The sequence below is a fragment of the Elephas maximus genome, chromosome 2 (genome assembly GCF_024166365.1).
Source record: "Elephas maximus indicus isolate mEleMax1 chromosome 2, mEleMax1 primary haplotype, whole genome shotgun sequence".
Lineage (NCBI taxonomy): Eukaryota > Metazoa > Chordata > Mammalia > Proboscidea > Elephantidae > Elephas > Elephas maximus.
Genome location: NC_064820.1, coordinates 61,966,743 through 61,980,652, shown reverse-complemented (window position 1 = coordinate 61,980,652; position 13,910 = coordinate 61,966,743). Strand labels below are relative to the sequence as shown.

The window sequence follows — 13,910 nt, the reverse complement described above, 5'->3', positions numbered from 1 at the left end:
GGGTAGGTGTGGTAGATTAAAGACGGCCACAAATTCTTTGTCACTTCTCCCATGGAGAGAGAGATTTTTTTCCCCTCTCACTGAGTCTAGGCTAGTCCTGTGACAAATTCAACCATCAAGTAAAGAAGCCTGATGTAGCCATGTGAAAAACTATGTGGAAAAAGAGAGGTTCTAGTCATCCATACCACCACATGTCTGTCAGTTTGTCATATTGTTGTGGCTTGAGTATTGTTATGATGCTGGAAGGTATGCCACTGATATTTTAAATACCAGCAGGGACAACATGGAAGTTTCAGTGAAGCTTCCAGACTAAAACAGACTAGGAAGAAAGGCCTGGTGATCTACTTCCAAAAATTAGCCAATGAAACCTTGATGGATCACAACAGGATATTATCTGATATAGTGCTGGAAGATGAGTCTCCTAGGTCGGAAGGCACTTAAAATACACAGTGGCCTCGACAATGAACTCAAGCATACTAACGATTGTGAAGGTGGCTCGGGATCAGGCAACTTTTTGTTCTGTTATACATGGGGTCCCTATGAGACAGAGCTGACTAGATGGTAACTAATGACAACAACAAGCCATCCAGATGCCCACTGCTAGTCATCAGACATGTAAGTGAGCCAATTAGGCATTCTAGTCTCCTACTGTAGCTACATGAGACTGACAAGACCATCAAAAAATTATAATAATGAAGACACGGTGCTTGTTATTTTAAGTCACTGTGTTTTGGGATGGCTTTGTACTCAGTAAAAGGCAACTAAAGTAGTAAAATGAATAGTATCTCTGAACAATAATACTCTCCTCCATTGCATGGACATGCTGCTGAGATCATGATAATCAATGAATTGATTCAGTCTCATAAATGACAAGGCTCAAAAAAGAGCCACAGGTCTAATATTTCCTTGGAGCTTGAGGAACTTCAATGCCTAACTAACCACCTTTTGTTTGTTGACTAATATTCTTCTTATATCAGCATTTCTTTCATTAATCTTGTTAGCAAAAGAAAGATTTAAGGCTAAAATTTTTGATAAGAAAACTGTTCTAATGGTGGCTTTTAACCTATGGAACTGCCAAAGAGCACAAAAAAGCTATAAATTGGAAACAATATTTTGGCTATGTCTCAAGAGTTGCATAATGTTTTATCCCTGAAGCAGCATAACCTTTTCTTCCAAAATATACTCCATGGCATTTGCCTACTATAAAAGGAGAGTTGCTTTCAGATTATCACTAGAGGGGAAAAGTGCCATGTATATATGCAATTTTCTTCTTGAGTGACCCTGAGTAAAATCATGTGCCAAGAAATTGGGCTAGGAACTTACCTTGGTCTATGATCATATTCAGGAATCTACTTTTCCTTTTTTTCTTACAGACCTGGGCCTTGCACTTTTCTCTAGTTCGAGCCTTAAGAGCACCTAAATAAAATCTCTATGTTTAGTTTCCTTGATGTAGATCTGAGTATGTGTTCATTGTAGAATATATTGCATATATCTATTTATGTTAAACTTTAAACTGATCATCTCCTTTTACTAATTCACATACTTGAAAAGGATAAAAAAATACATGTCAAAATAAAAAAAAAATTTGACTTAAATCTAAAAACATGTCTAATATTTATATGAGTATGTCTTCATTGTACTTGTGGTAGAAGCATTATTTCACCACAGAATACTTATTGATTATAAGAGAACAGAGTTCATCAATGATGCCGCCACTTAGTAGAATTGGTGTTACTCTTGATTTCAGTAGGTGGGAATAGAAGCATTTTTGCTTAGGTCCCTAGCTGCATTCCTGCATTCTTCAGTCTGGTTATATCTGTGACATCACGTTGTCTAAGGAGTCCTCAAGCCACAGAAGAGGATGCCCTGAGATACTGCTACCTTACCTGGAATATTGTCCAGCTGGTTTTGCATACAAACTTTTCTATCTGTCCTGGCTCTTTCCAGAGATCTATGGGGTCACAGAAAAGAAGGCGGTAGTGCTTCTCCTCTCCTCTCATGAAGTTTTCCTGCTCTCCTGACCTCATACATGAGCAAACTGAGGCTCAGAGAAGTTTTAGTCACATCTCAAGATCACAAAGCTAATAAGTGATAGAGTTGGGATTTGAACTCATGTTTACTTGACTCTCCCACAGCAAGCTGTGACTTCTTCCTCAGAAACTATTTCTCATGAAAGGAGGTCTTAGCCATCTGGATGCCCTGTCAGTCATCAGACATGTGAATGAACCATTGAGACCATACCATAAAAATAGTTTATTGTAAAGAAGGGCATTTCAGTCTTTTCTCAAATATCCTGCAATTTGCACCACCTCCAATTTCTTTAACTTCGTAGGAATGATGATGAGACTAAGAAGCTTTGATTCCAGGACTTGTCAACTAAGGTAGTAGATGTTACTCTATCTTCCCCTTCATTTGATTGTAACATTAGCTCTACCTTTAAATCCCAGGCGAAATTGTCATTTGTCCATGGAAAGATGGCAGGACACAATCATGTGTCTGCTGCTCAAAAAGGTTTAATTATGGTGTTTTTGGTAACAGCCACAAAACCTGGGCTATATCCTAAACGGTGAAAATATTTGAGATGCGTTGCTTTAGGTATATGTTATAGTCCAAACAGAAGACTCATTTGTCAGGCTTAAGGGCGAGGCTCGATATTGAGTTTCTGTTCAAGGGACTTTTGCCAAAAACTAGGATTTGGGACTCATAGATTGAGTGGAGCTAATCTATCTAGAATGAAATTCTATCTCTCAGGGCTAAAGGGTTTTGAATAGGCTAATCCAGGAATGCAATTTCCATAAATACCTGTGGTTTCACCTGAATTTATATATCTTCATGTGAGTTTGAAGTAGTGTCAAATCGTGTATAAACGAAAGTGGATATTAAAACCTGAAATATAAAAGTTTTCAGCAAATTTGGCTCAGTGAGTTAATGAAATAAAGAGAAACTTGACATTCAGTTAGATCTTTGAGATACCCTGAAAAATTTGTAATTATCTTCCAACCACCACACACGGAGCCCAGCCTAAAAGAGTAACCCTATGGAATATAAACATGTAAAATTGCTGGTCTGCATACCTGCAATCTGACAGACATTTGGTTGATAATGACCATAAACTCTGTCTTGCAAATGAGACTAGTGCAGCCAGTTCTAATTTGAATAGGGAGTTGTACAATCTCCCACGGTCATGGCAGAGAAAATGGTGAGTCAGCATACTTTGATTATGGTAAATGATAAAAAACAGTAGGTAGTTTACTCCCAGGACCTAAAACATTCCAGTTTACCTAATGAAGAGAAGTTCACTGACACTTAGTATGCTTACAGGGGCCATACTGTAAGTGGGAGTAGGGAATATGATATGCTAAACCAAACCAAACCTGTTACTGTTGAGTCGATTCCAACTCATAGCAACCCTATAGGACAGAGTAGAACTTCTGTAGAGTTTCCGAGGAGCACCTGGTGGATTCAAACTGCCAACCTTTTGGTTAGCAGCCCTAGCTCTTAACCACTAACACCACCAGGGTTTTCAATTAGTTACTGGCAAATGTTTCCATTCTTGAAATGGGCTTGAGTAAACAAACACATATAGAATCTCAATTCTATAATATACAGCTATGTGATCTTCAGAAATTATTTTTTCTGAGCTTACATTTCCTCTTCAATATATAAAATGGGCATAGAAATCTACAGGTTTCTTTGAGAACATTGCCATAATATGCAAAGAACATGTGCCTTCTACATTTGTTTGCCAGCTGGCCCTCCCTCCTCCCCTTTCCTTCATTCCCCCTTCCCTCTTCCCCCTCTCCCTCCACCCTCCTGGCAAAATATTTTCTTGAGCACACTATGTTAATTTGTTTTTAAGGCAACATGTAAAAAAAAAAAAAAAAAAAAAAATTGGCATAGCCAAGCTTACAAAAATACCTTCAGAAGGAGGGTCCAGTTGGGAAACAAATGCAGAAAGTGCACGTTCTTTGAATAAAAATACAGTTGTTAAAATGTCAGTTAAACCAGTGCCTTTATAAAAAAAAAAAAAAATAGGCATTCAAAATTCAGGTCATCGTAGGTTTTCAATACACAGAAGCTATTATTATTTCCCTTACTGTTTTACTTTAATCTTGCAGCATAAGAGGCAATACAAAGACATAGAAGATTGGTAAGCAATATCAGTTATTTCATCCCAATTTTGCAAAACAAAAACTTAATGATCCCTTGTAGAACCTGCAGGTGCCTACAAATTAAACTTCAGTCAACTCCCACCCAGGCATCCAATGGTATATCTCCTGCCCTCCCCAATATCCTGCAAACATATTCCAAAAATGCTGTCTTTACAGGTTCCTACAGTTACCTGAACCTTGGAAAATGTCCTATTTATCTCCCCTGTATGCAAGCATTCTTCACAGATCAGCCGTTCTCACCAAAACAAAGCCAGTTTCATTGGGCTTTCTGCCAAATGCCTGAGCAGGCAGGACTTCCTTTTCTAGTGTGAGAACTACCCTCGAGCAGGTCAGGGTGCAACTCAAGGCCCACAGGAAGTTCTGGATTTTCCACTGCAAACATCCCTTTTCCTAAGATTATCACCAAGGGTATCACTAGACCTCATCTCAGCTTCAGGGCTCAATATAAAATATTCAGCTGCCTATACCATGTTGGTGACAAATTGACAGAAAACAATTAAAATGCAGTACAAATGCAGCATTTTAAAATGACACAGACTTCAAGAGAAATTCCTTAATTCAGGCTGAACACTAGGATCTTTTAAGGTAATAAATTAATTTTTAAGTCATTTCCTATATGTGAGCTGCTGTGTTCCACACCACTAGGCAGCCTTCAAATGAACCATAACAAACTGGAGAGTGGAGTCAGATTGTTGGGTTTGAAATCCTGGGTCTACCACATATTACTCATGAAATTCTAGGTAACCAACTTACCTTTCCAAGTCTGTTTCACCACCTACTAAACAAGATGTTAATAGCACTGACCTCCTAGGATTACAAAGGCATTATGTTGACTATTTGGTATATTTATTATGCATCATGAGGCATAGGAATTACTTAATAAAGTTTAATTAATATTAGAACAACAATCTACTAAGCAGTTACTACATGAAATATTTACTATAATGTTCAAAGTGCCATTCCAAACTTATCCAGAGTGAGTTGAACACTAAGGCAATATAGATAGAAAGTGTCACTTAATAATTTCTGAAAGACACTAAGGAGGAGTTATAATCACACAGACCAAACCACGAGCCACATGCTGAAAGGTTAATTTGCCTTATTTTTTTCTCTAGCAGGTATTGGACAGCAGAAGGGTGAAATGGGCAAGCTAGAGGAGGCTATTCATGACAGGTTAATATTTAAGGCTTAACCTTAGGGCTTAGCATGAGGGGTTTATGCAAATAAAACCAGGGTACATAGGGAGACAAAAAGCAACACTAAGAAAGGGAGAAGGAAGGAAAATAAAGTTAAAAATTAAAAATAGCCATTGCCTTCAAGTTGATTCTGACTCATAGCAACCCTACAGGACAGAGTAGAACGGCATCATAGGGTTTCTAAGGAGCAACTGGTAGATTCGAACTACCAACCTTTTGGTTAACGGTTTTAGCTCTTAACCACTGTACCACCAGCACTTGAAAACAAAGTTGGGACAGAGATATTTTTGCCCATTAAGAAGTACCCAAAACCCAAAAAACCAAACCCACTGCCGTCGAGTCGTTTCCGACTCATAGCAACCCTATAGGACAAAGTAGAACTGCCCTATGGAGCTTCCAAGGAGTGCCTGGTGGATTTGAACTGCCGACCTCTTGGTTAGCAGCCGTAGCACTTAACTACTATGCCACCAGGGTTTCCTTAAGAAGTACACTAGGCTTCAATTTGGCTTGCAAGCTAAAAGACAGACTTGAAGAGCTTTATCCAGAAAATACCCAGTGGAGTTTCTCTTATCCATCAAATAGAGTATCTGAATCCTTTGTTCATTACCTTAGTATCAGGTAATTATATTGGGATATTTTTAAAGACATACCAGGCAATCAAATTAAATAAAATTCATCCAAGTCTGATAGATTCCAGAATGTTCACATTTCCCTATTTATCAAATCTTAAACCCCCCAAAAAACAAAGCAAAAAAACAGTTGCCACAGAGCCAACTCTAACTCGTGGCAACCCCACATGTGTCAGAGTAGAACTGTGCTCTGTAGGGTTTTCAGAGGCTGATTTCTTAGAAGTTGATCAGCAGGACTTTCTTTCAAGGTGCCTCTGGGTAGACCCAAACCTCCAACCTTTTTGTTAGCAGCTGAGCACATTAACCATTTGTACCGCCCAGAGACTCACCAAATTTTCCCTGCCTGAAATTTGCATCAGGATTTTTCCAACTAGACTAAGGCTTTAAGCCCTTGTAAGGCATGTGTACTCTATCAGAAATAATTTTAATCAAACATATATGAACTCAGATCCAGGCTCTGGGCCCTTATTATCCCTGTCACCGGGGCCAATGCATTGAAGCGTTTATGTATAATGAAGTTACTAATGCTTACCGTAAGGATCTCTGGTTGTGCAGTAGTTAAGCGTTTGGCTACTAACTAAAAGATCCGTAGTTTAAGCCCACCAGCTGCTCTGCTGGAGAAAAATTTGGCAGTCTGCTTCTGTAAAGATTAAAGCCTTGGAAATCCTTTGGGGCAGTTCTGTTCTGTCCTATAGGGTTACTATGAGTAGGAATTGACTCGACAGCGACAGGCAATACCTACCTTGAGGAACTGTGAAAATTTCTAATAATCAATGAACATGAAACAGTTTGTAAACTGTAAAGTTCCAAACCCATTGCCAAGGAGTCGATTCCAACCCATAGCGATGCTATAGGACAGAGAAGAACTGCCCCATAGGGTTTCCAAGGCCATAAATCTATGGAAGCAGACTGCTATATGGAAGCAGACTGCTGCATTAGATTTTCAAGGCTATCAATCTATGGAAGCAGACTTTCTGCCGAGGAGCAGCTGGTGGGTTCTAACTGCCAACCTTTCAGTTAGTAGCCTAGCACTTAACCACTGTGCTGCCAGAGCTCCTATTAAGAGCAAGTGGCCCTGAAATAGGTGATACTTTAATACTGTTTCCATTCACTTACACAGAGGTAAGACAAATGCAGGTCCTTCCATCAGAGCAGGTTTTAACTGTGCTTGGCAGTTTGAGGACAAAGCAACAAGAGTTAAGGAGGGTATGAACAAGAGGGAAACACCAAGAAGGGCCCCATCCTGAAAACAAATTTCACTAGTTTGTAGTTGTGTGCTGGTAAGGTATTCCTTGTAGGTGCATCAGTGGTTCAGTGGTAGAATTTTCCCTTTCCATAAGGGAGACCAAGGTTTGATTCCCCAACAATGCACCTCATGTATAGCCATTACCCTTCTGTCAGTGGAGACTTACTTGTTGCTATTATGATAGTGAACAGGTTTAAGTGAAGCCTCCAGACTAAGATGAACTAGAAAGGCCTGGCCATCTACTTTCAAAAATCAGCCAATGAAAACCCTATGGATCAGAAGCATTCAATCTGCAACCGATCATGGGATGATGGAGGACTGGGTAACATTTCACTCCATTGTGCATGGGGTAGCCATAAACCAGGGGTTACCTGACTGGCAACTAGCAACGATGGGAGCTTTGGTCTCAGTTGCAAACCTGAAGGAAACAAGTTAGTAAATGTGGATAATTTCATTTACCTGTTGCCGTGGAGTCAATTCCAACTCATGGCAATCCCATGTGGCTATATGAAGGCAGGGTCTCAGTAGGGAGGATTAGATTTGGAACATTTTACTCTGGTGATGGATTCTTGTGATAGGTAGAGAAAAAAAAGGGTAGAAAAAATTAGCTTTGGTTGCGATAAGGGAATGGTTAAGATACTACCAGATTTGGAAGCGGTCTGCCATTTGAGTAAAGTTTTTAAAATGTATGAACTCTCATCTTTTTAAATCAGCACTGAGTACAGCAGATGGCATTCTTGGGTTGTTTCCATTCCTACTTACCATGAACTTAGACCAGGCCTAGTTTTGTGTCTATCCTTTGGAAATCCTAAAAAATAATATCAGGTCCAGAGTGAGTTTTTATGATGCTATCTTCCCCGAGAACCAGAAAAACATGATTGATCTTGCTCCAATTACAAACCATATTAAGCTAATAAGACCTGGGTTGACTTTGAGTCATTTGCTTATTTTTTAATTATTATTTTTAAATATTTTCATTGAGTTTATTATTATTATTAAATATACTCATTGAATTAGTAATGAGTGGAAGGCTTCTGTAATCTGGGACACAATTACTGAAGTCATTCTTGGTCATGACGAAAGTCGTGCAAATCTCACTGCCTAAGAAGTTCTTCCTTATTTTCTTTTTATTTGGGGTAATGTAAGCTACAGACCTAGGTTCTTGTGTACAGATCCCCTACTTCCCTTTCTTTCAGTTGGGAGGTTTTACTGGAATAGGTAGATGGAAAAAGCTAACACATATAATGGATATTACAAGAAGAGGTAAGAGGTAGATAGAGATAATGTAGAAGATGAAATAAATTTCAGGCATTTTAGGGGTTTCCAGAATAATTATACATGATAGTGGACAGATGATATGAAAGGCAATTCCCATCCACCAAAGAAAGTCAATAATATAAAAAAAAAAAAAAAGTCAATAATATAGCAGTCCCTAAATGTATTAGCTTGAGAGTTCAGTATATCGTTACAAACATCTAATAAGAATCCTTATGGAACAATCCAGGGCACTTCAAGAGACAGGAACGTAGCTCCTCCAAATAGGCATGTTACTGATTGAAAATATATACTAATGGAAAAATGTTCACAATCAAGTGCATCACAGAAGGTAGGTAGTGGGAGTTAATTAAAGGACATAATTTTTTAATTAGGTAAAACTTTGTTTGAATGAACTTATACCAAGATTTAATGGTAAGAAAGATCTAACCGTCCTGATGAAGAATCAGCAGGTTACCATTAAATCTTGGTATAAGTTCATTCAAATTAAAGCACATACAAGGAATGTTGTTCTTTGGAAGTGTCCAACAGTTTATTTCAACAAAGTGAAGATATTAGGATAGAATGAGCAATTATCTCACTTCTGAAACTAAGTATTTAAGACTATTGTATGGGATTGAAAGTAGGAATCTGAAAAGGAAAAAAAAAAGTTTCTATTACTTGGAACACTTGAAAGGTCAAGAACTTCAGTTAGTGATGATTAAACTATGCATAGAAAGAACTCTTAAGCCTGACAAGATGAGCAGAGGGAGGTGTTGAATATTTTTGCACAAATAGAAGAGGCTAAAACCTGTGAAGGCCTAGGCAAATGTGGTTGTGGCCTCCATGTGAAGGTACATCAGATCTTCAGTGGTGGGAGTGATAGGAGAGGTAAGGATTACGGTAGAGCAACACTATCTTATGTGGAAGAGGTTGTAGAAGAGGTTGACTTTTATAGTGACAGATTCAACTTAGCAGGTTGAGGGTGGTGTTTTTAGGTGCAATGGAGTCAGCCCCAGACTCACAGAGATCTCATGCTCAATAGAATAAAATGTTGCCTGGTTCTGAGCCAACCTTGTGATTGGTTGGGGACCAAACCATTGTGATTCATAGGGTTTTCATTGGCTGATTTTTGGAAGTAGATCATTAGGGTTTTCATCCTTGTCTGTTTTAGTCTGGAAGCTACACAAAATCTGTTCAGCATCATAGCAGCATGCAAGCTCCACCGGCTGATGGATAGTAGCTGCACGCAATGAGGTGCATTGGCTGGGAATTGAATTCAAGCCTCCTGCATGGAAGGCAAAAATTCTACCACTGAACCACCAATGCCCCTCTGAAGAGTGTTACCAAAACCAAATCAACCCATTGGCATCGAGTATAGAGACACTATAAGACAGAATAGAACTGTCCCATAGGGTTTCCAAGGCTGTAAATCTTCATGGAAGCAGACTCCCATGTCTTTCTCCTGCAGAGAGGCTGGTGGGTTCAAACAGCCAGCCTTTCGGTTAGCAACCTAGGATTTAACTACTGTGCCACCAGGGCTCCTTCTGGAAAGTGTTAGGGGCATAGAAATAGGCCTACACAAAGTCATGGCATGTAGACATGGAAGGGTGTTAGACTGATATCATTGATTTAATATCTTAAAGTAAAAATTACATACTAGGAAAGTCAGGAACAAAAGGAGGGGGGTCTACATTGCACTTGATTATGTGCATAAGCCCTACTTACCACTTGTGTTCCTAAGATTCTCTATGAGATGTCACGACTGTAAATCTACAGTAAAAATGTTTTCTGCGGCATGATACAATTGTAATATCTCTTTGAAAATTTGTAACAAAATATACAACAAACAGTCAATAGTGATTACCTTGGGACAGTAGAGATTGAAGTTGGGGTAAGAAAGAAAGTTTGACTTTTTATCTTTGGGTAGAATTTCTACATTTTAAGTATAATTTTATTAAAAACTATTTTGAACTAAAAATACAAATTATGCATCCCATATGATTTCAGGTCTGATGCAATATGCAATAATACAAATCTCCCCAAAATATATGAATATTCATATGCATATTAAAGGGGTAGAGACAATATATCAAAATGCTTTCTAAGAATTATTAGTATGCTATGTTAATGAATAATATGTCAATGGTATACAAGTTGGAACTCACTTGACAGCAACCAACATGTAAATTAACTGTATTTTTCAGTCTTTTTAAAAGTGGAGCTCATTATTATCACAATCAGAAGTTAGTTTTTTAAGTTAGAAAGTTCATTGTCATTTATTCTAATTAGTAACTATTTTAAATTTTTTTCATTGATCATTAAAACTTATTCCATCTTTGAACTTATTTTGAAAGCATAGCAAGAAAGAGAATATTTTGATTCTAGACCAAAGACAGAATGTTCTGTGAAATAAAAGATGGGTTCAAACCATCTCCTTCTTATTATCCTCGTATAGTTGAAAGTTGTTTGGAAATGCCCAGGTTTTTAATCTATTTTAAGTATTCCATGTACACTTGGTTCTTAGACCTTAAATCCCATGCAAATTCATTCTGCATCAAAACAGCTAGACAGCTAGACACCAGATTTCATTATAGCTTCAAAGGTAGTAGTGTGGGCATAGTACAAATTCAAGGACACCAGAGAGAATTTTTCCACTGGTTATATAAATAAGTATTAAGAGACATTATTTGGTTTTATGATGTAATAGGTTTGATATCTTTACAATTATTTTCTTAAAAGTAAATAACTACATGCATATTTAAATAAACTTGACTCTATCTTATTAAAAAGAACTCAATATTTGATATCATGTAAATAAACAAAATTTGTTCCTCACTGATTTTAACCAAGTCCCCTTCTTTCTTCCCTAATTTCACCCAATGTTGCTGATACGTATGCTGAGGAGAAGGAAGCGTCAAGGTTAAGAATGTTTTCAAATGGACCTCTTGTTGCTCTGATTACAGAGAAGAGAGTAGAACTGGCTAAAGCCTTGAGAATGTTTCCAGCAACCCAAATGCTTCCTCAAAGGTGTGGTTTAATTCTTCTTAATTGCTTTGTCTCTGCATACCTAAAAAAACTAGGGAAGGTTTAATCCCCAGATCATGACAGAGTAACAACTCCCTGAACATACTTTCTATACCCTGTTGAGTCAGTAAAACTTCCAAGACGTCACTCCACTGGTCAGTATTTGGACCTCGTTTGCAGTGATGCCTGCACACTGCACTGAAGGATGGGACAACCTACACTTTAAAGAGAAAAACAAAAAGTCGAATGTAAACTGTGCTGCATCAATTATTCTATTCTTAGGAGCTATCGCTCAAGTTCATCCTGCCTTCTGTTTTGAACATGATATAGGGTCTTTTATCTACCCAGGCTTTTGCCTAAGACTAGGGCTGAAGAGGTGAGGAGCAGATGTCTTGATTGATTTCTTTTCTTTTTTTTTTAAAGGAAAACCTGAAATTCTCCCTGGCTTACTCTACTATAGTGACATTGGCCACCTTCAAACACATGGAACATGCTCCTATCTCTGAGCCGTGCACTGGGTGTTCCTGCTGCCTAGAAGGTCCTTGCTATAAGTGTCTGCATGCCTAACTCCCTCACTTTCTTCCAGTCTCTGCTCAAAGGTCAGCTTCCCAAAGAGGCCTACCCCGACCTTCTTATTTAAAATTGCAACTAACCCCTCTCCTGATCCCCTAAATTCACCTATTTCTTTCTCCATAGCACTTATCATTTTCTCACTTATTACATTTATTGTCTATTGTCTCTCTCCTTCCATTAGGATACAACTCCATCAGAGCAGGGCTTTAGGTCTCCTTAGCTCACTGGTGAACATAAGTGCCTGCAATAATGCCTGGCACATGGAAAACACTCAGTAAATATTTAATGAATGAATGAATGAGTGAGTGAATAAATTCAAGGGTGTGAGAACAGAAAAACACAGTCCTTATGCAGAAATAAGATACATCTTCATTAACATGAAAAGGGTTTTAAATCATGTAATTTTCTTTCCCCTCCCCTAAAATTCTTCAGCAGCATCTAACAATACAAAAAGCATTGGGATATCTCAGTGGCGTAATTGAAATGACGTATCCTTATCTACCTGTGCTTGATGAGTAACGTACAGTGGATAAGGAAGTTTGGGTTCCGGAATTCAATCCCATCTCTTTGGAGTGAGTTACTTCACCTCTCATGGCCTCCATCTCAACTTCTCTAAGACAGGTTTTAATAACAGTCACCGTCCAAAGCACCTAGTGGAAGTTGGTGGTAGATGATAGCTATAATACTATTTTTACTTAATGTAGTACATTTATTCCAGTAACCTCTAATCACTTGGTATAGGTGAAGTAGACACAAAGGATTAGAAGGCCAATATTCTAAATAGAGAAAAACAGCAAGAAAAATACTCAGTTTGTGATATCATACTATATTAGAATAGAAGATGAAAGGACAAGGGAGGAGGGAAGGAAGGGTGTTCACATTGTAAGTCCTAACTCTTTCTACATTAACAAGTTCACAAGAATCACACATTGAAAACATAACATTCCAAAATAATAAAATGTAAATTCTTTTTTTCACACAGTACAAAGAATTTATAGATTACATTTTACAAATCCATTGTGATGATTTGGTGCTGGTGTCCTAATGGATGCATCACTGTTTGTCAGTATTTTTAAAGAAATACAAGAGAACCTTTTTTTTTTTACAAGAGAACTAAGTTGTTATGAATGTTTGAAAGAGAAACATATAAATATTTGGAAACTGTCACATAAGAAACATTAAATAACTATATATCTCTGAATATCTATCTATGGTGGACACTATGATGCTACCCAGAACCCCCCTTCAGAACTGCACAACATGGTCCCCCTAGTGACTGGGAGTGCCGTTGATGGACAACCTCACCTGTGAGCCACTTCAGGGATTGTCTTCACTGAAGAGAGCCACCAGGCCCAAGGACAAGACTCCTTCCCCAGGTGGTCTACACTCAGGAATTTAACACCCTAGCCATTCTGCAGAAACCCTGGTGGAGTAGTGGTTAAGTGCTACGGCTGCTAACCAAGAGCTCGGCACTTCAAATCCAGCAGGCGCTCCTTGGAAACTCTATGGGGCAGTTAGTTCTACTCTGTCCTTTAAGGTTGCTATGAGTTGGAATTGACTCGATGGCAATGGGGATGGTACAGTAGCCCTTCTGCCCCAACTCAGGCCAGCTCTAATGGGTCATTCACTTCTAACTCCTTGAATGGTAGGCAAGGACATTCCATAGCAACACATGCCAGCTCCCTTTTCCCCTCTGTCCAGCCTGCTTCCTTTCTTCCCCTTTCACGGGTCATTCTCACCAGCTCACTAATAAATCTCCTTCACATCAAACTCAACCTCAGAGTTGGCTCCCTGGGCAATTTGTGGCACAGCT

At 38.5% G+C, this 13,910-nt stretch overlaps 1 long non-coding RNA gene across 1 annotated transcript in view; it reads right to left on the bottom strand.

The window, feature by feature from the left end:
• LOC126064799 (uncharacterized) overlaps positions 1 to 4,405 on the bottom strand; it is a 50,492-nt gene extending 46,087 nt beyond the window's left edge. The window contains exon 1 of the long non-coding RNA XR_007514642.1: positions 4,343 to 4,405. This is a non-coding gene — a long non-coding RNA (uncharacterized LOC126064799). The remainder of the gene's footprint in view (positions 1 to 4,342) is intronic.
• Positions 4,406 to 13,910: the final 9,505 nt, after the last annotated feature.